Below are 26,566 nucleotides of genomic sequence, written 5' to 3' on the forward strand. Positions count from 1 at the left end.
TAATGACTGACTCATGCACCTTTCTTTTTATATTTTAAAAATATGTAATTGACAAACAAAATTTGTATATATTCAAGGTGTGCAATGTGATTTGATATATATATATACATCGTGTACTGATTACCATAGTAAAATTAATTAACACATCATTCACCACTCTTAGTTACCATTTGTGTGTGTGTTGTGGGGGTGTGGTGAGGACACTTAAAATCTGCTCTCTTATCAAATTTCCAGTAAACAATTACAGCATTATTATCACTATGCTACACATTAGATAGCCAGAGCTTATTTTATTACATAACTCAAAGTTTGTACTCTTTGACCAACATGCATCTTTCAAAAACACATCACTGTTTTCAATCTGATTGGTGACTGGTGTTCATACAAAGGGGCTCTGTAGCATGCACTACACTGTCTTTCTTCATCCATCCTTTCCTGTGTTGTCCAATCATGGTTTGGAGTTATGACATGGCAATTTTCAGAACTATGAACCATTAAGCTTTTCTGCTAGACTCTCTTGTGCACGGAAGAAAAATCCTTGCATGTCTTATCCTGTTTATTTTTTCCATTATTATAAAGTGTTAGAAAGCAGTTTACATTCCTCAGGTCTAATAGTTAACAGGAAAATATACTCTATGTCATCTACGCTTGTCACCTGAAGATGAGTCGCTCTACCTGAGTTACATCCCTCAACTCCTGAACCACAGAATAAGCAGGGAAAACACACAAGATTCTAGGATAGGATGGTACTCACTGATGTGATGGAGAGTAGAAATGTCTGTTTCTCCTTAAATCCTAGAGCAAAAATAAAAATATTTTACTTACCAGGAATGAACTGCAAAACAGAAAATGTTCTTGGCATCTACGGATGCCATTAAACTTCTTCCAGTTTGTGAGATTTCTGAGTCTTTCCCTCGAGCGTGGTCTTTTCAAGCATTTTTGTTTGCATTTTTCTCCATTTGGAAACATGCAACTATGTGTCTTCATTTTCCTGGATGAACTAAATCTGGGACACCAAAATATAGTAACACAAATATGGTAAATGGATGTCAGAGAACTGGGATGGAAGAAAGAGGTGATTGTAAGTAGCCTAAAATGTGAAGTGGCTATCAGTCAAAAATTATGGTATCTTAATGGAAGAAACAAGTTCCCAGCCTTTCTCATGTACCCTACCCTTAATTTTGTGTTGCTGTGGCTAAGCAACAGGTGCAGATGTTAGGGGCACTGTTCGTACACTCAGCTCACTTTTGTAGGGTGGAGGCTTTAGTGTGGTTTTGGCAGGTTGAGAATATGGGGTCTCTGATCATCCTCACCCCAGAATAATTATAAAACAGAGTTTCAACCCTGGAATGAGCAGGCTGAGAAGACCAAAATCTACGACTACCAATCTTCACTCTATACATAAAGCAGGAGTGTTGCGAAAGAAGCAGGTCGCTGCACCTACCCAAAGCTTGAGAGCAGTGAGTCAGAGATTCTTTTTCCCAGTGTGAGAAGTGAGTTTGAATAAAAGATGGTATTATAGCTCTCCTAAAAAAAAAAAATAGGACTTTATTTATAGCAGAGTCAGGGAAAGCTCAGGCTTAGCGATGCTCCAGGTAACAACACAGATTTTGGAGGTGAGTAAGTAAGATGGATTTGGTAGCTGTATGAGAGCAACAAGCTAAACCACAGGCCAGCTTATTTACCAGAGTATCCGATAAGCTGACAGCTAATAAGAGCCTTCCTGTATCAGAACAAACCTGAAAGACTTGCCTTTAAAACAATGTGTTCAAAGTGGCTCAAATTATTTTGATCAAACTCTGATACGTTTTTCCCTTAAAATTCAAAAAAAACGATAGAGAAAGTCAGCATTCAGTGAGAAAACCTAACATCTCTGTGTGATACACAGAGACCACTAGCTGGACAGAGAGATCAGGAAAAGAAACAAAAAGAATGCTACTAAAATCACTGTCATCTTAGAGTTACTATGTGCATACATAGGCTGTGCTCTCTAAAGAACAGTATAAGAAAATTCACAGCAGATAAGTAAATAAACTCCAGCCAATTCAATAAACAAATTAAAAACAGACAACAAAACAACAACAGTAAAAGCCGGGTGCGGTGGCTCACGTCTGTAAATCCCAGCACTTTGGGAGGCTGAGGTGGGTAGATCACCAGGTCAGGAGATTGAGACCATCCTGGCCAACATGGTGAAACCCCGTCTCTACTAAAAATACAAAAATTAGCTGGGCGCGGTGGCGGGCGCCTGTAGTCCCAGGTACTCAGGAGGCTGAGGCAGGAGAATCGCCTGAACCCAGGAGGCAGAGGTTGCAGTGAGCCGCGATCACGCCACTGCACTCCAACCTGGGTGATAGAGCGAGACTCCATCTCAAAAACAAAACAAAGAAACAAAAAAAATATAATTCCTCAGAGGAAGTGGTTATTATCCAGAATACAATATTTATTAACTATCCTGTTTTACAGAAAATCATAATATGTACAAAAAAAGATAGTGTAGTCTTTACAGATAACAAAAATATATGACAGAAAATGCCCATGAGAGGGCACAGAAATCATGCTAACAGTTAAAGACTTTATCGCAACAATTAAAGATTTCAAAGAAATAAAAAAAAATTTAGATGTAAAGGAAGTTATGATGGCAATGTCTCATCTAAAGTTTATAATAATAAAAATGTAGAAAACACTTTTTTTTTTTTGAGACGGTGTCTCCTCTGTCGCCCAGGCTGGAGCGCAGTGGTACGATCTTGACTCACTACAACCTCCACCTCCCAGGTTCAAGTGATTCTCCTGCCTCAGCCTCCCAAGTAGCGAGGACTACAGGCACCTACCATCATGCCCGGCTAATTTTTGTATTTTTGTAGATATGGGGTTTCACTATGTTGGCCAGGCTGGTCTTGAACTCCTGACCTCAGATGATCTGCCTGTCTCGGCCTCCCAAAGTGCTGGGGAAAACACTTATTAAAAAGGAAAATATGGATTTTAAAAGTTCAATAACTTAAATATAAAAGTTCAATAGAGAATCTCAACAGTATATTTCAACTATCAGAATAAATAATACATCGCACATTAATAGTACTAATGCCTTATGAAGAACGCAGAGTAAAATGAATGAGGAAAAATGAACAGAGCATCAGGGAAGTAAAACACCAGAAAGGGCAAAAGATTTGCATTATGGAATTACCAGAATAAGAAGAGAGAGAAAAGGAAAAAAGAAACCTGCTCAAATATTCTTAGGAAGGAACACTTCCTAAATTTGATGAAAAATGTTACACATCCAAGAAGTAAAACAAATTTCAAGTAGAACAAATACAAAGAAACTCAGATTAACAGACATTACATGCAATCTGTTGATACCTATGGAAAATAGTTAATATTGACTGCTGCAGGAGAAAAGCAACTCATTGCATACGGGGATTTTTGTAAGATTAATAGCTGACTTTTCATAAGAAAGTATACAGACCAGAAAGCAGTGGGAGGTTATATTCAACATGCCAAAACAAAAACAGTCAAACAAGAATAATATATTTAAGGCTAACCGCTGTTCACTATAGCACTAAAAGCACAACTCGTAACATAAATATATCAATAAATTGCACTTTATTAAAATTGTAAACACTTGCTTTGTATGAAACAGTTAAGAGAATGAAAAAACAGATTGTGGACTGAGATACGCATGCAAATCACATTTTTAAAGGAGTTGTATTCAGAACATATAAGAACTCTTAAATATCATTAATAATAACTCAGTGCAATAAAATTTGTAAAAATTCCTCAATGGATACTTCATTAAGAAGATGTATGAATGGCAAATAAATATATTAAGAGACACTCAATACTTGTAGTCAATATGAATGTGCGAATTAAAACTACAATGACAAAAATCTATACAAATATTACAGTGGCTAATAAAAACACAAAACAACACAAAAATTGCCAATAAAATACACTGATAAGAATATGAGTAACTGGAGATGTTAGACATTTTTCATGGCAGCAAAAAAGTTTAAAGCAGTTCTGGAATAAGTTATTTTTCTATTGCTTTTAAATTTAAAATTACATTTACCGTAAGACCTACAAGTTTACACAAGTAAAATAAAACTTGTGTTTACACACATATCTGTATGCAACTGTGCACGGTACAATTATTGAAAAAAAAAAAAGCAACTTGAAAAAAAAAACAAGATTGTCCATCACCTGACTTGTACCCAACTCAGTAATAAAAACAACACTGAAGCAATTGAGTCTTGTCTCCTTTTCTTGCATTCTCTCTCCCTGTCTCTGTTTCTCTCTCTCTGTGTGTCTTTTTTTCACACTCACTCTCTCACTCATCACAGTGTTAGGAAGTGACACCACATGAAAAATAAAAGGAAAACGAAAGATATGTAAGTTAAAATAAATAGTAATAGCAAAACAAAATGAAATAAATCAAAGAGTACAAGTTTCTGTGTGCTCTGCACAACCTCTTATAAATTGGTGGCTTATAAAGGATTCAAATGCTTTTCAAAGAATGAGTACCTCTTCAGCCAATGAAGAAAAAAATGAGCTTTCATATTTGAGACAGAAAATATGTTGTCAGCAGGTTGGGATCTGAGTAGTAGGAGGGGATTTGGAAAGGCCTAAAAAGAAGGCTTGAAAATGAGGAGGAGGGAATAATAAATAATAACTTGTAAACTGATATAAGCATCAAGAAAGAAAAAGGTTCTGTGAAAACTTAATACTCTGCAGCAGAGAATAAAAACATAGCCACACTGGAAACCTGGTTTTCATTTTTGTCAGGCAACTTTGTAAAAATAGGTATCAATCCCAGGAAAAGATATCCCAGGAAAAAATAAAAACAAGAAAAGGCGTTTTTCCAGGACCTTTAGTTCCTAGGACTTGCCTCTGCAAATTTACATAAGATGATTCCACGAGATAGTCCAGCAGGGTGGCGGAGGTGTGTGAACAGCATAGATGTACTCTATGGAAAACAGCTCTCTGCATGCAACTAATCTTCCCTCAAGTGCACCCATAGTTATATTACATATGCTGCATATGTCACGTGTTACACTACTCGTAGAGGTTTCAATCATATGTCATTACCATATGTGATTGCTACTGTCTCGAGTAAGGCACCACAGACAGCATGTCTAAGGATGGAAGCCCTGCTTAAACACCCATTCATGTACCTTTTAAAAAGCTACTCAGTGTTTTCAGGCTGTGAGTGGCTACCAGTATTGGTTCAAAGTACCTCTACACTGAACATTCCACTGTTTTTTTTCCTCATCCATTCTTCCCTGAAGTGTTGTCCACTTGTGTGTTGAAGTTTTCACATGGCAGTTTTCAGAACTGAGGAGCAATAAGCCTCTTTGTTTGGTTGGTTGTTTGAGACGGAGTCTCACTCTGTTGCCCAGGCTGGAATGTGGTGGTGCAATCTTGGCCCACAGCAACCTCCGCCTCCCAGGTTCAAGCAATTCTCCTGCCTCAGCCTCCTGAGTGGCTGGGATTACAGGTGCCCACCACCACACCCAGCTAATTTTTGTATTTTTAGTAGAGACGGGGTTTCACTATGTTGGTTAGGCTGGTGTCCAACTCCTGACCTCAAGTGATCTCCCGCCTTTGCCTCCCAAAGTGCTGGGATCATTAAGCCTTTCTCTTAAGTTCTTTTGCATATATAAGAGGTACCCCTGTGTGTCTTGTCCTGGTTTTTTTTATCCGTTATTATATATAAAGCATTAACAAATCATTTGTCTTCTTTACACCCAATAATTAAGCAGTAAATACACTCCATCTCACCACTCTTGCCTTGTCACCCAAAGATCTGAGTCCTTTTATCTGAGTTATGTTCCTCAATTTCTGAATCACAGAATGAGCAGATAAAAAAGACCAGATCGGCCGGGCGCGGTGGCTCACGCCTGTAATCCCAGCACTTCGGGAGGCCGAGGTGGGCGGATCACGTGGTCAGGAGATCGAGACCATCCTGGCTAACACGGTGAAACCCAGTCTCTACTAAAAATACAAAAAAATGAGCCAGGCGTGGTGGGGGGCACCTGTAGTCCCAGCTACTCAGGAAGCTGAGGCAGGAGAATGATGTCAACCCAGGAGATGGAGCTTGCAGTGAGCCGAGATCGTGCCACTGCACTCCAGCCTGGGTGGCAGAGCGAGACTCGGTCTCAAAAAAAAAAAAAAAAAAAAATTAGTGTGGTGGCAGCTACCTGTAGTCCCAGCTGCTGGGGAGGCTGAGGCAGGAGAATGGCGTGAACCCAGGAGGTGGAGCTTGCAGTGAGCCAAGATCGCGCCACTGTACTCTAGCCTGGGTGACGGAGCAAGACTCCATCTCAAAAAAAATGGAAAAAAAAAAAAAGACCAGATCAACTAAGTAAATAACAAGATAATAATCAGTAGGTTCAGTAGGTAGTGGAATGGAAAGAGTAAAAACTCATTTTTCTTTCCAGACTCCGTAATTGAAAAAGCTCATTTTACATACCAGCAGTGATCAACGAGACAGAAAATGGTCTTGGTATCTTGGGATGTTCTTATATTTCTTTTTGTTCCTGAGTTTTCTGAGCATTTTCCTGGAACAAGATAGTTTAAAGCTTTTTTATTTTTATTTTTATTTTTTTTATACTTTTCCATTGAGTAACATAGCATGAGCATGGCCTCAGAAAGGTGAAACACCAGAGTCATACCAAAATATGCCTAATGGAAATAGCATTAGGACAGGAGAGAGAAAACCAGAAAAAAATAGTGTTGAAAGAAATAATGCTAAAAACTTCAAATTTCATAAAAAACATAAATGTACACATCAAAAAAGTGAGATAAGCATGAAGATATCCAGACTTAAAGACATTGTATTCAATCTGTTAATGGAGAGAGAGAGAGAGAGAGAGAGAGAGAGAGAGAGAAAGAGAATGTGTACAAGAAAGAATACCTTTATAGCTGCAAGAGAAAGGGAGCATATTTCATACAAGTGATTCTTACAAGATTTAACACTGACTTCTTTTGAGAAACCATGGAAGCTGGAATCAGTTGTAGAACATATTCAAAATGCTGAAAGAAAACCATAATTAACCATGAACCTCACATCTAAGTCTAAAAGTTGTTAGATACAGCATTAAAAGCATAATGCATACACTGAAAAACTGTTAAGTCGTACTTTATCAAAATTGAAAACATTTGCTCTGCACAAAATACTGTCGAAAATGAAAAAAACAAAACAGATTGAGAGATAATATATGTAAATCATAATTCTGGCCAGGAAATTGTATGCAGTATACCTATATATCTCTATCTATATATATATAGTAAACCTCAAAGATAAGTGAACAACTCGGTAAAGGTGAGAAAAATCCCAAAGGCACTTCACCAAAGAAGATACATGAATGGTAAGTAAGTACATGCACAGGTGCTCAACATTTTCCGTCAGTAAGGTGATGCAAATTAAAACCACAACTGACAAGGGAACTATACACATATTAAAATTGCTAATAAAAACAAAACAAAAGCTTTTCAATACAAAATGCTGATAAGAAGCTGGGTAATTGGATCACTAATACATTGCTTAACGCAGCACAAAATGGTAAAACGATTCTGGAAATTATTTTTTAATTAATTTTAAATGTAAACTTACACTTGCCATGTGACCTTCAAATCCTACTAGTAGCAGTTTACACAAGGAAAATGAAACTTGTGTTCATATATACATCTGTATGAAAATATACAAAGTAGCTTTATTTTTAGCCATGAATAACTGGAATAAAACCTAGATGTCCACCTGTGACTTCTACCCTACTTGATTAAAAAAAAAAAACACAGATTATTCTTGCTCTTGATCTTGCTCTAATTCTGACTCTCATTCTCTCCTTTACTCATTTTCTGCTTCCATCCACCCTCTCTCATCAATGAATGAGAAAGAAACAACATAAAGGAAGTAAATGAAAAACTAGAGATAAAAAATGTTTTTAAGTAAACGCAAAAAAATCAAACAATAAAAAATTCTCAGCATTATTCACAACTCCTGATATATTACTTACTAATAATAGATTAAAATATATTTACAAAAGAACGAATATGTACTTTATTAGCACATGAAGAAAGAGGACATTTTATATCTGAGATAGAATATATTTTGATTTTCAGAAGGTTAAGTGTTTAAGAAGCAGGAGGGAATTTTGGAAAGCTTAAGAAGACTTGAAAGTGAGAAAGGAAGCTAACAGTTAACAGATTTGGATGTTGGAGTAGGCAATAGTTTCTGCAGAAAGAATAATACTCTTAAGGCAGAAAGAAACTGTAAAATGGCAAGATAAACCTTGATTCAATCAGGCAACATTACAGAAATGGAAATCAATCTCAAAACACTCAATGGGAGGCTTGTTGCGAGGACCTTAAATTCCTAGATCATGCGTCTGGTCAGGCACTGGGAGAGTTTTCTGAGGTAGTCCAGCATGGAAGTGGAGGGTTTGCGAGGGTAAAATACCTGCACTATAAGGAAAGCATCCCTCTGCATGCAACTAAACGCCTCCAACACACACACAGTGTCATCATGTATGCTGCATGTGTCATGCAGTACTCTACCCACAGACGTACCAATCATTTTTAATTATACATGATTGCCACTGTCTGCAGTAGGGTACCACACACAGCATGTCTGAGGATGGCAGCCTTGCCTTAATACCCACCCATTCACCTTTAAAACAACCATTCAATATTTACAAGCTGTGCGTGGCCATTGGAATTTGGACAAAGGACTTCTGCAGAATTCAATCCACTAGCTTTCCTTATATTTCCCGCTTTGAGTGCTGTCCACTCCCACGTTGCATCTTACACATGACAGTTTTCAGAACTGAGAAATATTAAACATTTCTGTTAGGTTCTGTTACTCACAGAAGAAATATCCTTGCATGTCTTATCCTGTTCCTTATAATAGATTAAAATGTATTTACAAAAGAACGAATATGCACTTTATTAGCACATGAAGAAAGAGGACTTTGCATATCTGAGATAGAAAATATTTTGATTTTCAGAAAAGTTAAGTGTTTAAGAAGCAGGAGAGAATTTTGGAAGGCTTAAGAAGACTTGAAAATGAGAAAGGAAGCTAACCATTAATAGATTTGGATGTTGGAGCAGGAAACAGTTTCTGCAAAATGAATAATACTCTTAAGGCGGAAAGAAACTGTATAATAGCACAATAAACCTTGATTCAATCAGGCAGCATCATAGAAATGGAAATCAATCTCAGAAGAACTCAGTGGGAGGCTTGTTGCAAGGACCTTAAATTTCTAGACCATGTGTCTGATTAGGCACCTAAGAGAGTTTTTTGAGGTAGTCCAGCATGGAAGTGGAGGGTTTGCGAGGTTAAAATACCTGCACTATAGGGAAAGCATCCCTCTGCATGCAACTAAATGCCTCCAACACACACACAGTGTCATCATGTATGTTGCATGTGTCATGCAGTACTCTACCCACAGACGTACCAATCATTTTTAATTATACATGATTGCCACGTCTGCAGTAGGGTACCACACACAGCATGTCTGAGGATGGCAGCCTTGCCTTAATACCCACCCATTCACCTTTGAAACAACCATTCAATATTTACAACCTGTGAGTGACCATTGGAATTTGGACAAAGGACTTCTGTAGAATCCAATCCACTATCTTTCCTTATGTTTCCTGCTTTGAGTGCTGTCCACTCCCATGTTGCAGCTTTCACATGACAGTTTTCAGAACTGAGAAATATCAAACATTTCTGCTAGTTTCTGTTACTCACAGAAGAAATATCCTTGCATGTCTTATCCTGTTCCTTATATTAAAATATATTTACAAAAGAATGAATATGTACTTTATTAGCACATGAAGAAAGAGGACTTTGTATATCTGAGACAGAAAATATTTTGATTTTCAGAAAGTTAAGTGTTTAAGAAGCAGGAGGGAATTTTGGAAGGCTTAAGAAGACTTGAAAATTACAAAGGAAGCTAACCGTTAATAGATTTGGATGTTGGAGTACGAAATAGTTTCTGCAAAATGAATAATACTCTTAAGGCAGAAAGAAACTATAAAATGGCAAGATAAACCTTGATTCAATCAGGCAACATCATAGAAATGGAAATCAATCTCAGAAGAACTCAGTGGGAGGCTTGTTGCAAGGACCTTAAATTTCTAGATCACGCGTCTGGTCAGGCACCTGAGAGAGTTTTCTGAGGTAGTCCAGCATGGAAGTGGAGGGTTTGTGAGGGTAAAATACCTGCACTGTAAGGAAAGCATCCCTCTGCATGCAACTAAATGCCTCCAACACACACACAGTGTCATCATGTATGTTGCATGTGTCATGCAGTACTCTACCCACAGACGTACCAATCATTTTTAATTATACATGATTCCCACTGTCTGCAGTAGGGTACCACACACAGCATGTCTGAGGATGGCAGCCTTGCCTTAATACCCACCCATTCACCTTTAAAACAGCCATTCAATATTTACAAGCTGTGGGTGGCCATTGGAATTTGGACAAAGGACTTCTGTAGAATCCAATCCACTATCTTTCCTTATGTTTCCTGCTTTGAGTGCTGTCCACTCCCATGTTGCAGCTTTCACATGACAGTTTTCAGAACTGAGAAATATTAAACATTTCTGTTAGGTTCTGTTACTCACAGAAGAAATATCCTTGCATGTCTTATCCTGTTCCTTTTCACATTGCTACTTGCAAAGCATTAACTACCAGTTTGCATTCTCCATATCCATTAATTAAGTAGTAAATAATCCTCCATCTCATCAATCTCATATGATAAGGTTTGGCTCTGTGTCCCCACCTAAATTTCATCTTGTAGCTCCCATGATTCCCATATGCTGTGGGAGGGACCCAGTGGAAGATGATTGAATCATGGGGGCAGGTCTTTCCTGTGCTGTTCTCATAATAGTGACTAAGTCTCATGAGATCTGATGGTTTTAAATATGGGCGTTTTCCCGCACAAGCTCTCTATCTTTGCCTGTCGCCATCCATGTAAGATGTGACATGCTCCTCCTTGCCTTCTAACATGATTGTGAGGCTTCCCGAGCCACATGGAACTATGAGTTCTCCATTAAACCTCTTTCCTTTGTAAATTGCCCAGTCTTGGGTATGTCTTTATCAGCAGTGTGAAAATGGACTAATACAGTAAATTGGTACCAGTAGAGTGGGACACTGCTGAAAAGATACCTGAAAATGTGGAAGCAACTTTGGAACTGGGTAACAGGCACGGGTTGAAACACTTTGGAGAGCTCAGAAGAAGACAGGAAAATGTAGGAAAGTTTGGAACTCCCTAGAGACTTGACTTGTTGAATGGCTTTGCCCAAAATGCTGATAATGATATGGACAATGAAATCCAGGTTAAGGTAGTCTCAGATGGAGATGAGGAACTTGTTAGAAACTGCAGCAAAGGTGACTCTTTATGTTTTAGCAAAGAGACTGGCAGCATCTTGCCCCTGCCCTAGAGATCTGTGGAACTTTGAACTTGAGAGAGATGATTTAGGGTACCTGGCAGAAGAAATTTCTAAGCAGCAAAGCATTCAAGAGATAACTTGCATGCAGTTAAAGGCATTCCATTTTATAAGGGAGGCAGAGCATAAAAGTTTGGAAAATGTGCAGCCTGACAATGCTATAGAAAAGAAAAACCCACTTTCTGAGGAAAATCCAAGCCAGCTGCAGAAATTTGCGTAAGTAATGAAGAGCCAAATGTTAGTCCCCAAGACAATGGGGAAAGTATCTCCATGGCATGTTGGAGGTCTTCGTGGCAGCCCCTCCCATCACAGGCCTGGAGGCCTAGGGGGATAATGTTGCTTTGAGGGCCAGGCCCAGGGTTCCTGTGCTGTGTGCAGTCTAGGGACTTGGTGCCCTGTGTCCCATCCACTCCAACTGTGGCTAAAAGGGGTCAAGGTATAGCTCAGGCTGTGGCTTTGGAGGGTGCAAGCCCCAAGCCTTGGCAGCTTCCATAAGCTGTTGAGCCTGTGGGTTCACAGAAGTCAAGAACTGAGGTTTGGGAACCTCCACCTAGATTTCAGAGGATGAATAGAAATGCCTGGATCTCCAGGCAGAAGTTTGCTGGAAAGGCAAGGATCTCACGGAGAACCTCTGCTAGGGCAGTGCAGAAGGAAAATCTGAGACCACAGCCCCGACACAGAGTCCCTACTGAGGCACTGCCTAGTAGAGCTGTGAGAAGGCCACCATCCACCAGACCCCAGAATGGTAGATCCACTGACAGCTTGTACTGTGTGCCTACAAAAGCCACAGACACTCAACACTGGCCCATGAAGACAGCCAAGAAGGAGGCTGTACCCTGCAAAGCCACAGGGGAAGAGTTGCCCAAGACCTTGGGAACCTACCTCTTGCATCAGCATGACCTGGATGTGAGAAATGGAGTCAAAGGAGATCACTTTGGGGCTTTAAGATTTGACTGCCCCACCAGATTTTGGACTTGCATGGGGCCTGTAGCCCGTTTGTTTTGGCCAATTTCTTCCATTTGAATTGGCTGTATCTTCCCAGTGCCTGTACCCCCAACTCTATGTAGGAAGTAACTAACCTGCTTTTGATTTTACAGGCTCTTAGGTTGAAGGGACTTGCCTTGTCTCAGACAAGACCTTGGATTGTGGACTTTTTAGTTAATGCTGAAATGAGTTAAGACTTTGGGGGACTGTTGGGAAGGAATGATTGTGTTTTGAAATATGAGAACATGAGATTTTGGAGGGGTCTGAGTGGAATGATATGGTTTGGCTCTGTGTCCCCACCCAGATCTCATCTTGTAGCTCCCATGCTTCCCATGTGTTGTGGGAGGGACCCAGTGGAAGACTGAATCATGGGGGCGGGTCTTCCCTGTGCCGTTCTTGTGACTGTGACTAAGTTTCACAAGATCTGATGGTTTTAAAAATGGGAGTATTCTAGTGCAAGCTCTCTCTCTCTTGGCCTGCCACCATCCATGTAAGATGTGACTTGTTCCTCCTTGCCTTCTGCCATGATTGTGAGGTTCCCCCAGCCACATGGAACTGTGAGTTCTCCATTAAACCTCTTTCCTTTGTAAATTGCTTAGTCTTGGGTATGTCTTTATCAGCAGCGTGAAAACTGATTAATACACCATATCTGTCACCTGAAGATATGAGTCCCTCTAAGTCTTGAGTTATGCACCTCAACTACTGAGACACAGAATAAACAAGAAAAACACACATGATCCTGGAATTAAAGAATAGGAGAATAATCAGTGAATGATGAGATAAAGAGAGCAGAAGTTTCCTTTCTTCCTCAGCAAGTAATGTGTAAAAAGCCCATTTTACTTATCGGGAGTAATCTACAAGATTAAAACTATACCTGTTGCCTAAGGATGCCCTCAAATTCTTTCCTAGGTTTTCAGGGTCTCTTCTTGGAACAAGTTTGTTTTGAGCATGCTATTGTATTTTTCCATTCTGAGATATACTACATAGTGTATGCATCTCCCTGGAAAAACTGAACCTGGTACATCAAGCTATGGGTATACAAATATGATGAATGAATGCCAGAGGATGAGGATTGAGGACTTTAGGTGACTGTGGCCTACAAAAGGAATTTCCTCTCCAGCACCCAATAAGTGCTATGGTATATTCATGGAAGTTATAGGCCTTCGGCATTTCTCAAGCATCCCACACACCCAGCTTAATGGCTCGGAGACAAAACACCATGTGTATGTGGTAAGAAGTCAGGGGCACTCTTCCAATGCTCAGACCACTATTCTAGAGTGTACTGCAGATGCAGCATATGAAAACGTGGTCTACAACCACTGATAAGCAACATGCTCATAAAGCAGAAGTGTCCCTGTGAGGGAAGGAAGCCACTGCCCTTAATGCCAGCTCCAGCTCAGTGATTCTAAGATTTTGCCTAGTGTGAGATGCTGGCCTAATATAGAATATTAAAGCTCTCCCTAAAGTAGGGGTTCCCAACCCCCAGGCTGTGGACCAGTACCAGTCCATGACCTGTTAGGAACCAGGCCACACTGCAGGAGGTGAGTGGTGGGCAAGCAAGCCAGCATTACTGCCTGACCTCCACCTACTGTCAGTTCAGTGGTAGCATTAGATTCTCATAGAAGCAAGAACCCTATTGTGACCTGCCCATGTCAAAGATCTAGGTTGCACACTGCTTATGAGAATCTAATGCCTGATGATCTGAGATGAAACAGTCTCATCCCAAAACCATCCCCTCCAACCTGGTCTGTGGAAAAATTGTCTTCCATGAATTGTCTTCATGGAAGACAATTTTTCCACAAAACCAGTCCCTGGTGCCAGGAAGGTTGGCGACCACTGCCCTAAAGAATCTGACTTTTTTTGTAACAGAGTATGGGAAAGGTCAATCCTAATACATTCTCAAAAGCAATGTAGATTTTGGTGATTAGCAAATAAGATGATGCTCCCTGAGAGCAAGAAACCAGAGCGAACCAGGGAAAGAGATAAATAATGAAAGCCCTGTTGGTTTCCGTAAAAACTTAAAAACATTCCTCAAAAACTACCTATGGAAAAGCACCTAAATTATTTGAATAAAACTCTGGAACAGTTTTTGTCCATAGCATTTAAGAAATATATAATAATTATCTAAAATTAGGGAGCCTAAGGGCTCTGTGTAATCCACCCAAAGGCAGACAGCTTGACAAAGAGAGCAGGAACAAAAACAGTCAAAAAGAACCCCAATAAAACTGCTGTCTTTGGTTGGGCATGATGGCTCTCACCTATAATCCCAGTACATTGAGAGGCTGAGGTGGGAGGATTGCTTGAGGCTAGGAGTTCAAGACCAGCCTGGGCAACACAGTAAGGCCCCATCTCTACAAAATAAATACACACAAAAAAGCAAACGAAAAACCCCTGCTGTCTTCTTTGAATGACTGAGTGCATATTGAAGGCTATGCCCTACGAAGAGCAACATAAGAGGCTTCATGCTGCAGACAAATCTTTACTAGTACAGTATTTTAAATTTAATATGCCATTAAACAAAAGACAAAAACAAAACAATCTCTAGGAGGGGAGAATATTATCTGGAATTGCTACAGTAAATCATCTAAAATGTCTAGCTTTCAATAAAATTTCTAAGACATGAAAAGAAAAGGAAAATGTATCCTATACACAGGAGAAAAACAGACACTAGAATCCAAAGTATTCCTGTGATGAGGTCCAAATATCACAGTCATGGATAAATACGTTAAAGCAAGTATAAATATTTACAAAGATATAAACCATTATTTGAGAAATAAAGGAAGTTATTGTGACAATGTCTCATCAGAAACATATATCAAAAAAGAGGTAGAAAATGTTTTAAATAGAATATTCTGGAGTTTAAAAGCACAATATCTGAAATGAAAAAAATCAACAGAGAGGTTCAACAGTAGATTTGAACTAGCAGAAGAAAGACTAGAAAACAGATTGATAATGATTATTCTTTACAAAGAACATACAATAAAATGAATGAGAGTAAAAAGCAGAGCCTTAGATAAAAGTGGAACAGGAGAAGAAACAATAAAATATGTATTGGGAGTAACAGAAGGAGAGAGAAAAGGAAAAAGAGCAGTAAAAAATCTTTAAAATAATGGTTAAAAATTTCCCAAATGTAATAAAAAACAGTAACCTACACATCAAAGACATGCAACAAATTCAAAGTAGAATAAACATAAGGAGGTCCAAATGGACAGATATTATATTTAATCTGTAGGTGATGATAAAAGGAATTTTGAAAGCTATAACAGAAAAACAGTTCATTGCATAAAATAAATCCTCACTAAGATTAACACTGAACATTTCATCAGAAACCATGGAGGCCAGAAGACAGTGAGATGACATATTCAAAGTGCTCAAAAAATAATATGTCAACCAAGATTCTTATATCTAAGACTAAAAGCTCTTAGATGAGACATTAAAAGCACAATTCAGAAAGGAAAAAGAATTACCAATCACAATATATCAAAATAAATGTAATAACCTTTGTTCTGTGTAGCACAATGCTAATAGAGTGAAAAACAAAGACACCCTATGAAAATATATGCGATTGACATTTCTGTAAAATGATTGAAAGTATGAATACAATAAAAACTCTTAAACTCAATAATAGTAAATCAAACAACTCAATAAAAATGGAAAAAGTATCCACATCTCCACGGACAGTTTGCCAGAGAAGATATGTGAATGGCAAGTAAGTATATGAGGCAATTTCCAACATTTTCAGACAATGAGGAGATGCAAACTAAAACCACGACTGTGTGTACTAAAACAGCTAATAAAAAATAAGCCACAAAACTGCTGATACCAAGTGCTGGTAGGGATTTGGTTAACTGGAACTCTGCCACATTGTTCATGGCAGCATAAAATATTAAAGCCATTCTGGAAAACAGTTCTTATAAATGTCTTTTTTTTTCCTTTCTTTTGTATTTAGTTGTCTTTAAAACTAGTAGATAAAATGGTATGTACTTACCATGTACAACATGATGTTTTGAAGAATATATACATAGTGCAATAGTTAAATCTAGCTAATTAACAAATGTGTTACCTCACATAGTTATCTTTTTTTGTAGTGAGAACACTAAACATTTACCATCTTTGGATTTTTCAAGAATACAATATATCATTATTAATTATAGTCACCATGCTGTGCAATAGATCTCTTGAACTTATTACTACTATCTATCTCTAATTATGTATTATTTGACCAACATTTCCTTATCCTTTCATTCACCCTGAACACCTCAGCCTCTGGTAATCCCCATTCTATTCTCTATTTCTATGAGATCAACATTTTTAGATTCCACATATGAGTGAGATCATGAAATACTGATGAAAGAAATTGAAAAAGACACAAATAAATGGAAAGACATCCCGTGTTCATGAATTTTAAGAAATACATTGTTTTTGCATGTGGTGGCTCATGCCTGTAGTCCCAGCACTTTGGGAGGCTGAGGTGGGTGAATTACTTGCACTCACAAGTATGAGACCAGCCTGGGCAACAAAGTGAGACCCCATCACATCACTACAAAAAACATTAATACAAAAATTAGCCGCATGTAGTGGCATGCACCTGTAGTCCCAGCAACTCATGAGGCTGAAGTGGGAGCATGGCTTGAGCCTGGGAGGCAGAAGTTGCAGTAAGCTGAGATTGCCCCACTGCACTACAGCTTGGGCAACAGAACCAGACTCTGTCTCAATGAATATATATTTAACATTTCCATGCTTCCCAAAAACAATTTACAGGTTCCATGCAATCCTTATCAAAATGCCAATGACATTCTTCATATAAATCCAAAAACAGGTGGATCACACTTTTGTAATCCTAGCACTTTGGGAGGCAGAGGCCTGAGGATTGCTTGAGCCCAAAAGCTTGAGACCAGCCTGGGCAACATCAGGAGACTTCTGCTTTACCAAAAAAAAGAAAAAAAAAAAAAAACTTAGAAAATTAGCCAGGCATGGTGGCTCATGCCTGTAGTCCCAGCTATTTGTGAGGCTGAGGTGGGAGGATCACTTGAGCCCAGGAGGTCAAGGCTTCAGTGAACTATGATTGCACCACTGCATTCCATCCTGGATGACAGAGTGAGACCCTGCCTCACTCTAAAACAAAAGGAAATAGAAAAAATGATCTTAAAATTCATATGGAAATACAAATGACCTCAGATAGCCAGAGTAAACTTTAGCAAAAAGAATGAAGCTGGAGGCACAGCACTACCTCATTACAAAATATATTACAAAGCAATAGGAATTAAAATAGCATGGTACTGGAATAAAAACAGAAGTATAGACTAGTAAAACAGACTAGAGAGACCAGAAATAAATCCACATATCTATACCCAACTGATTTCTAACAAAGGTGTCAAGAAGACACAATGGGTTAAAGACAGACTCTTCAATAGTAGTAGGAAAACTGAATACCTACATGCAGAGGAATGAAATTGGACCCTTATTTCATGCCATATACAAAAATCAACTCAAAATGGATTAAAGGCTTAAAGGTAAGACCCCAAACTATGAAACTACTAGAAGAAAGCATAGAGGGAAAGCTCCATTACATTGTTTTGGGCAAAAACATATTTAGATATCACCTCAAAAGCATGGGCAGCAAAAGCAGAAATAGACAAATTAGATTACATCAAAATAAAAACTTTCTGCACAGCAAAGGAAACAATCAACTGGGCAAAAACACAACTGAAGAATGAGAAAACTATTTTCCTAAAGAATGAATACCTTCTAGGTCAGTGAATAAAAGAAAGGCCTTCAATAAATGAGAGTAAAACATTTGAAATTCATTATGGTAAGAGATTTAGGAGGGTATTTGAGAAGGCCTAATGAAGAAGCCTTGAAAATGGTGAGAGGAGCTAATATGTGAGAACGTTTTATCACATTTGGAGTCTGGGGTAAGGTAAGTGTGGGAGATCAGTCAGAGTGGTGGGAGATCAGTCAGAGTTGTGGGAGAAGGTATAGGGAAAGGAGCAGGCCTTCTGAAAGATCAGAAGGCTCTGTATTGCTTCAGGAATGAATAAGCTGAAGGCAGCTCTTCTCTTACCCTGAGGCAGAGGGCAAGGAGTTGGTACAAGGAAGTGTAGGGGAATTTGGCTTAAACAGGCTGGTTTACTTATGTTGTCTGGAACCGACCTTTGATCATCAGGACAGGAGACTGCTCCCTGAAACTGGGAACAATGTTAATTACCCACAGACTGTGTTGGCTCCAGGCTTTCATTATTTTGTCTGTACTAAATAAAAGCAAGCAGCTCCAACTGTTCGAGACTGCTCACTCTTCAGCCATTAGGGCAGTCCCTAGCTGCTCTTATACTGCATACCTGTGTCTGAGTACTCCTTTCATCCGTTGCTTGGCCAGGGTCTGCAGGATGGACTCGGCAGCTGGTGCCCTGTGTGAGGAACGCTGCAACAGATTGCGACAGAACCCTCGAAAACGAAGGTGAAGAGACTGTGCAGTCAGTAAGTCATTGGTGCCCCCTCGGGATTTCCAAGTTCGAGGGAATTTTCAAGCTAGGGTTTCATCATGGGACAACAGTTATCAGCTCAACAGTATATAAAAGTATTGAAACAGCTGCTTAAAGCTAGCAGAGCCTTGGTTTCATAGGCTCAGTTAAGGGACCTAATGCAAACTGCTGCTTCCCATAACCCATGGTTCCTGGAAGAAGGCACACTAGACATAGAGCTCTGGGAACAAGTTGGGGGAAATCATAAACAACATCACGCACAAGGGCAACGGGTCCCAGTAACATCTTTAACATTATGGGCCTTAGTCAGGGCTGCTTTGACCCCTCTCTGCACAGAAGAGCCTAAAAAGGGAAGGGAGGAGGAACCATCACCTAACTTACCGCCTCCTCCTCCTCCCTCAGCCCCACTATTACCAGGTAAAGCTGCCAGAGAGGAGACACAGATTTTCCCTGAGCACCCCCCACCCCCACCCCAATAAATTGCAAAAACGACAAAGGATACACTACAGTCCTAGGCAAGTGGCATTAGAAGGGGAACTCTTGGCCTGCCCGGTGATGCAAGATCAACAAGGCAACTGGGTACGTGAACCCATTAGTTTCAACACTTATAAAGAAATAACAAAAAAGCATTAGAGAAAACAGAGCCGCTAGCCCATTTACAAGAGGATTAATTGAGGCCATAGCAAACAACTTCCATATGGCCCCTTTCTAATAATGGCCACTGTTGTTATTCTTCCCCTACCCCTGACATGGCTCTTTCAAGATCCTATTTGGGTTGAACAGTGGCCTTTAAAGGGAGAGAAATCACAAACAGCCCATGAATTAGTTGAAGAACAATTAAAAGCCGGCCATATAGAACCATCAAACGGCCCTTGGAATCACTCATTTTCATCATTCCCAAAAGGTCTGCTAGATGGAAACTTTTGCATGACTTACATGCTATCAATGCTAATTTGCAACCTATGGGGCCCCTTCAACAGGGGATCCCTTCCCCCGTGGTGATTCCTCAAGGTTGGCCCATATTGACTCAAAAGACTGCTTTATTGACTTTAAAGAGTGCTTTTACACTATTCCCCTTGCAAAACAGGACAGAGAAAAATTTGCATTTACAATACCAGCTATCATTAATGAAAGGCCAGCTCAGAGGCATGTCCCCTCCATCAACACGTGTTAACCCTAGAGGACTAGAACCTAATCAGTTATGGCAAACAGACGTTATGCACATCCCTGAATTTGGAAAACTAAAATATGTACATATATCCATTGATACCAATTCCCACCTAATTAGCACTCATGCTCTTCCCGGAGAGTTTGCCCAGTATGTCATTAAACATATTCTCTTAAGTTTTGCGTTTATGGGGCGGCCCACAAAAATTAAAACCAATAATGGTCCAGCTTACACCAGCTCACAATTTCACCAATTTTGTCACACATGGATGTCCAATGTGTGACATCCACAGGCATCCCGTACAAATCCCAAGGACAAGTCATAGTAGAACATGCCCATTCCACCCTTAAAAATATGCTCAGAAAACAAGGGGGAATATGAGTAAGGATGCTGCAACACTACTAGCATAAGCCTTATTTACCCTTAATTTTTTTAATTTAGATACATTTCAATCAGCCATAGAAAAGCATTTTGCAAAAGCCCCTCAAGACATAAAACCCATGGTTTTATGGAAAGATGTTAATAGTAATGTATGGTGTGGTCCAAATGATTTGCTGACCTGGGGAGGAGAATATGCTTGTGTTCACACCCCCTCAGGTCCTCTTTGTATTCCAGTGTGACAGACACATCAAACCATACCATGGCGTGGCTAAGACCCAAGCTGGTATCAAAAATAAAGGAAACGACGCTGCAGGACCCGCAGCCCCAGATGATGTGGCTTCCTCCGATGACACAGGCCCCAGACATTACCTGGGGGAAGCTGAAGAAGACAACTCAGGAGGCTGAGTGAATCCTTCTCTGGACACAGCCACCATTCACTCCAGATAATCTGTTCCTTGCTATGCTCTCTGCTGTACCTTGCAACTCTCATAGGGTATTCACCTTTCTTATTCTCTCACTTTGCCTGCAACTCATACCTGCTACATTCTATTGGGCCCATCTTCTAGATCTGCCTTTCTTCCAACCTGTTACCTTGGCAGACACCCCCTTCCCATCCTCTAATAATGTAACTGCTTAGCTGGGAGGGGTTGACATGCCCCCAGTGGGGTTCCTTAATAATGGCACACATTGAACTGAGGTGCCAAGTAACACTACATCTCTCTCCTTGATTGGAAAAGAATAATAGTGACTATACTAATGTTTGACTTATGTTATTTACTAATTCTAGGATGCAAAGCCGGAACACGAGCTGTAACCGCTGCGTCTGTCAAACCTGTCACTGCACACATCTGTACTATTCAATCAACAAAACCCGATGCTAAAAACAGAAAAGGGGGAGACGCGGGAGATTGGTCAGAGTGGTAGGAGAAGGCATAGGGAAAGGAACAGACCTCCTGAAAGGTGGGAAGGCTCTGGATAGCTTCAGGGATGAATAAGCTGAAGGCAGCTGTTCTCTTACCCTGAGGCAGAGGGCAAGGGGTAGGTACAAGGAAGTGTAGGGGAATTTGGCATAAACAGGCTTGTTTACTTACATTGTCCCGAAACCGACCTTTGATCATCAGCGCAGGAGACTGCTCCCTGAAAGGGGGAATAATAATGTTAATTACCCACAGATTGTGTTGGCTCCAGGCTTTCATTATTTTGTCTGTACTGAATAAAAGCAAGCAGCTCCAGCTGTTCGAGACTGCTCACTCTTCAGCCATTAGTGCTGGGCATTCCTGTAGCTGCTCTTACACTGCATGCTTGTGTCTGAGTACTCCTTTCATCCGTTGCTTGGCCAGGGTCTGTGGGATGGACCCGGCAGGTAAGGGTTATCAAAAAAAAAAAAAGAAAAAAAGAAAAAAAAAATTCACAGGCAGATAGGAACACCATGACCATACTAAAAGGCTTTTTTCCCATTTTAGTCTTGCAAGTTTGTAAAGAAGGATATGAAGCCCATAAGAAATCAGTGAAACACTTTTTCCCAAAACCTTTATTTCCTATGTCTTGTCTTCAGAAGTTTATCTAGAAACTCCCCAGCTAGTTTAGTATTGAGGAGGGTACCAGATGGACTATCTATGTGCTAAGAAAAGCATACCAGTGCATGCAACTAAATATCTGCAATATCATTGCATATGTAGTACATGTGTTACTCCACTCTTAGAGGTTTCAATCACACCTAATTATATGTGATTGCCACTCTCCTGAGTAGGACACCACACACATACACAGCATTCCTGAAAATTGGAGCACAGCCTAAATACTCAATCACACACTTTTTAAACAACCTCTCAAATGTTTTCAGTCTGTAAGTGGCCATTGGCATTTATTTAAATGATTCCTGAAGAACCTACATCATTTTTTATTCACTCATTCCCCCTTGAGTGTTGTCCACTCATGGTTTGGAGTTTTCACATGGCAGTTTTCAGGACTAAGAACCTTCCTGCTAGGCTCTCCTGCTAACGGGAAAAATCTCATTGGATGCCTTATTCTATTTCTTTTCCCATTGTTTTATATAAAGCATTAATGAGTAGATTGCATTCCCCAGATTCAGTAGCTACCCAGACATTACACTCTATCTCACCAATCTGTGCCTGTCATCCAAAGATCTGAGTTCTTCTACCTGAGTTCCTTACTACAACTTCTCACTACAGAATAAGCAAGGACATCACACAGGATCCTGGAAGCAAAGAAGAGAGAATAATCAGTGAGTGGTAAGATGGAGAGAGTAGAATTTCTTTTATCCTCATCAAATTTTGAAGTGAAAAAAAAAATCCCATTTTACTTACCAGGAGTGATCTACAAAACAGAAATTGTGCTAGGCACCCAGACACTCCTAGAGATTTTTCAGTTTCTGGGTTTTCTTCGTCTTTTCTGGGAGCAAGGTTCTTTTTAGCATGTGTTTGCATTTTTCCAATCTGAGACACATGCTACTAGGTGACTGTGTTTCCCTGCAAAACTAAAATTAGCACACAAAAAAATATGGACACAATTTTGGTGACTGGATTTCAGAGACTGAGAACTGAGAATTTAAGGTGACTGTGGCTTACAAAATTACCTGTTCCCCTATCTCCTAATCAAGAGCAACAATATACTTGTGGGTTTAAGAAGCCTCCAGAATTTCTCATCCACTCCACAAACCCAGTTTAGTGTTTGAGAGGCTAAATACTAGGCTTGTGAGGTTAGAGGTCAGGGGCCTGCTACTATAGCCATTCTTCATCATAGGGTTTGGGCTCTATACCAGGTGCAGCTGGCTGGCGGAGATAATTCAGTACGTAATACTCCTCATCTCAGCTCAATCATCAGGGGGAGCTTCCACTTTGGGTGAGGCAAACCAGAACACTAGAATCCACTGCTCTCACTCATCACCCTGGTTGTAAAGCAGGGGTGTCAGTGTACAAGAAGCAGGACACTGCCTTATTCTCAGCTTGGGGCAATTGCTCAGGGATTTGTCCATTGAGAGAGGCTAGCCCTAAGAGAAAAAGCATAAAAGCTTTCCTTCTCAAAAGAAAATGACTTCGGTTGTAACAGAAGATGAGAAAGGTCTCACAAATAATGTAGATTGTGGTGCCAAGTAATTAGGATGGAACTGGAATCAGGAAACAGACAGCTAATAAGAGCCTTTCTGGTAGGAGAACAGCCTTTAGAGACCTGCCCCAAAAACTACCTGCAAAGTATTCGGATCAGACTCTAAAGCAATTTTTGCCCATGGTATTCTCAAAAGCTACAAAATAATCCACCTGCAAACACTGAAGCTTATTACCTGTGTGTGATACCGCAGAGGCAGGCAGCTTAACAGAAAGATCAGCAAAAGAACAAAGAACTCTACTAAAATCACGACAGTTTAGAGTGACTGTGTACATATCCAAAGTTATGCCTTGCAAGGAACAACATTAGGTTTTCACAATAAAAAGAATATAGATTTTACTAAAACAGCACAGCCAAGTAAATCAACAGATAAAAAAATCAGACACCAACAATCCCCAGAAGCAAGATCTGCATCCGAAATTTCTATAATATATTAATAAAATATCCAGTTCTCAACTGGACATTCTCAGACATACAGAGAAAATAAAAATATAACACACAGGACAAAAGTAGATTACAGAAAATGCTGGCAACAGAGCCTAATGTTATACTTAACAACAACCTTAAAGCATCCACTGTATTTTCAAAACACTAAACAAATGGTGCTTGGAAGAGTAAAGGCAGCTATGTTGACAATGCCTCATCAAAAGAGTCTAGCAATAAAGAGGTAGAAATATTTAAAGAAAAGGAATTTATGGAGTATAAAAGTAAAATAATTGAAGTGAAAAATTCACTAGAAGGGCTCAGGAGAAAAAAGAATCAGTGAACTTTAAGATGCCTTGAAAGTGATAATTCTATAAAAATAAAAGAATAAAATGAGTGAAGAAAATGAACAGTGCCTCAGAGAAAGGCAGAACACCAGCATGCACACCAAAATACGCATAATAGGGTAGCAGAAGTGAAAGACAGAAAGGAGCAAAAAAGTATTTTTTAAAAATGGCTGTGAATATCTAAATTTGATGGAAAACATTTTTTATTATACCTAAGAAGTGCAAAACACTACTGGTAGCATAAAAGAAACCCAAGCTGAGAGACATATCTACTTTTTGGTGACAAAAAAAGAGAATATTGAAATCTACTAGAAAAAATAAACTTAATGCATACAAGGGATCCTCTACAATATATTTTGCTGACTTTTCATTAGAAACCATAGAGGCCAGAAGACACTGGAATAACATTTATAGTGCTAAAAGGAAAACAGTCAACCAAGAATCACGTACCTAAATTTAGACACTCTTAAGATATGGCATTAAAATGTAAACCATAAAATAACAAATGGTGAATCATCCTTTATGAAAATACAAAAAAAAAAGTTTGCTCTGTACAACACATGGTTAAGGGAATGCAAAAGTAAACCACAGACTAAGAAAAAATATTTGAAAATCACATATCTGGGCCGGGGACGGTGGCTCACGCCTGTAATCCCAGCACGTTGGGAGGCCAAGGCAGGCGGATCATGAGGTCAGGAGATTGAGACCATCCTGGCCAACATGGTGAAACCCTGTCTCTACTAAAAATACAAAAAATTAGCTGTGCATGGTGGCACGTGCCTGTAATCCCAGCTAGTCGGGAGGCTGAGGCAGGAGACTCACTTGAACCAGGGAGTCAGAGGTTGCAGTGAGCTGAGATCGTTCCACTGCACTCCAGCCTGGTGACAGAGTGAGACTCCGTCTCAGAAAAAAAAGAAAGAAAGAAAGAAAGAAAAAAATCACATATCTGACAAATAAATTGAATTCAGAATGCATAAAAACTCTCCACTCAATAAATATGGGGAAAATACCTTAACAGACAATTCAACAAAGCAGATATATGAATGGCAAATAAGTATATGAAGAGATGCTTAACATTTCAGTCAACAAAGAGATGCAAGCTGAAACTATATTGACAAAACACACGTATTAGAATAGCCCATAAAAATAAAAACACTCAAAAACCATGCTCATACCAAGTGCAGATAAGTATTTGGGTAAGTGGATCACTGATACATTGTTCATGACAGTACAACATAGTAATTAATGCCATTCTTGAAGAGATTTTTTCTATTTCTCTTAAATTTAACTTAGAGTTAACATACTTAACATAAATCCCACTTTGAGCTATTAACACAAAATAAAACTTGTGTTTGCACATATATCTGTATGCAAACATATACCCTAGCATTATTCATAATCACTAACAATTGGAAACAACCCAGATGTCCTTCACTTATGACTAATATTCTATTCAGTAATAAAAATAAGCAGGCTATTGATTCTCTTCCTGACTCCTCCCTCTGTTTTTCTGTCTTTCTCTATGTCCTTCTCCCTCTATGTATGTCTCTCTGTCTCTGTTTGACTCCATCTCTCTCTCACCTCACTGCACTAGGAAGGGACACCAAAAGGAAAATATAACTACAACCCTTTTAAAACAAAAAGTGACAAAATCAAAGAGTATAAATTTCTCAGTGTGATACACAAACTGTAATAAATTGGTAATTTTCATTATATTCAAGCATGCTTTCAAAAGAATGAGCATTTTCCAGGTCCCTGAAAAAGCCCAATAAAAGACACTGGGCTTCAAGCAGATTAGGACCTGGGAAGCAGGAAGGAATTTGGGAAGAACCATGGAGAAGCTTTGAAGATAATGAGGGCAACTGAAAAGTGAGAATGGGTTAACAGACCTGGATGTAGGCGCAGGAAATAGGTTGTGCAAAATTAATCGTACTCTTTATGAAGAGAAGAATCACATAACCACACTGAAAGACTGTTCCTATTTTAGTCAGGCAATTTTGGAAAAATGTGTACAAATCCCGGGGGGCGGAAATAAAAACAAACAAAAAAAAACAAGCAAAACAACAACAACAACAACAACAAACCTCAACAGGAGAATTTTTTCTCAGTTTCTTGTAGTCCTCAGACTTGCCTCAGAGAATTCACTTAACTGGTTTATCTAAAGTAGACCAGCAAGAGGGACAGAGAGGTATATGGGGTGGCAT

General features: G+C 39.4%; 1 long non-coding RNA gene and 1 other non-coding gene across 3 annotated transcripts in view; one reads left to right on the plus strand and one right to left on the minus strand.

Annotated features, from left to right (window-relative positions):
• The window catches only part of LOC109024697 (uncharacterized), an 87,476-nt gene extending 65,681 nt beyond the window's left edge, over positions 1–21,795 (plus strand). For both annotated transcript variants that reach the window (XR_002004185.4, XR_008675442.2), the window contains 2 exons: positions 18,812–18,912; positions 20,701–21,795. This is a non-coding gene — a long non-coding RNA (uncharacterized lncRNA). The remainder of the gene's footprint in view (positions 1–18,811; positions 18,913–20,700) is intronic.
• Positions 9,398–9,509, minus strand: MIR509 (microRNA mir-509). Its single transcript, NR_106447.1, has one exon. It is a non-coding gene; the product is annotated as a microRNA mir-509 (primary transcript).
• Positions 21,796–26,566: the final 4,771 nt, after the last annotated feature.

This window comes from Gorilla gorilla, chromosome X (assembly GCF_029281585.2).
Source record: "Gorilla gorilla gorilla isolate KB3781 chromosome X, NHGRI_mGorGor1-v2.1_pri, whole genome shotgun sequence".
NCBI classification, from domain to species: domain Eukaryota; kingdom Metazoa; phylum Chordata; class Mammalia; order Primates; family Hominidae; genus Gorilla; species Gorilla gorilla.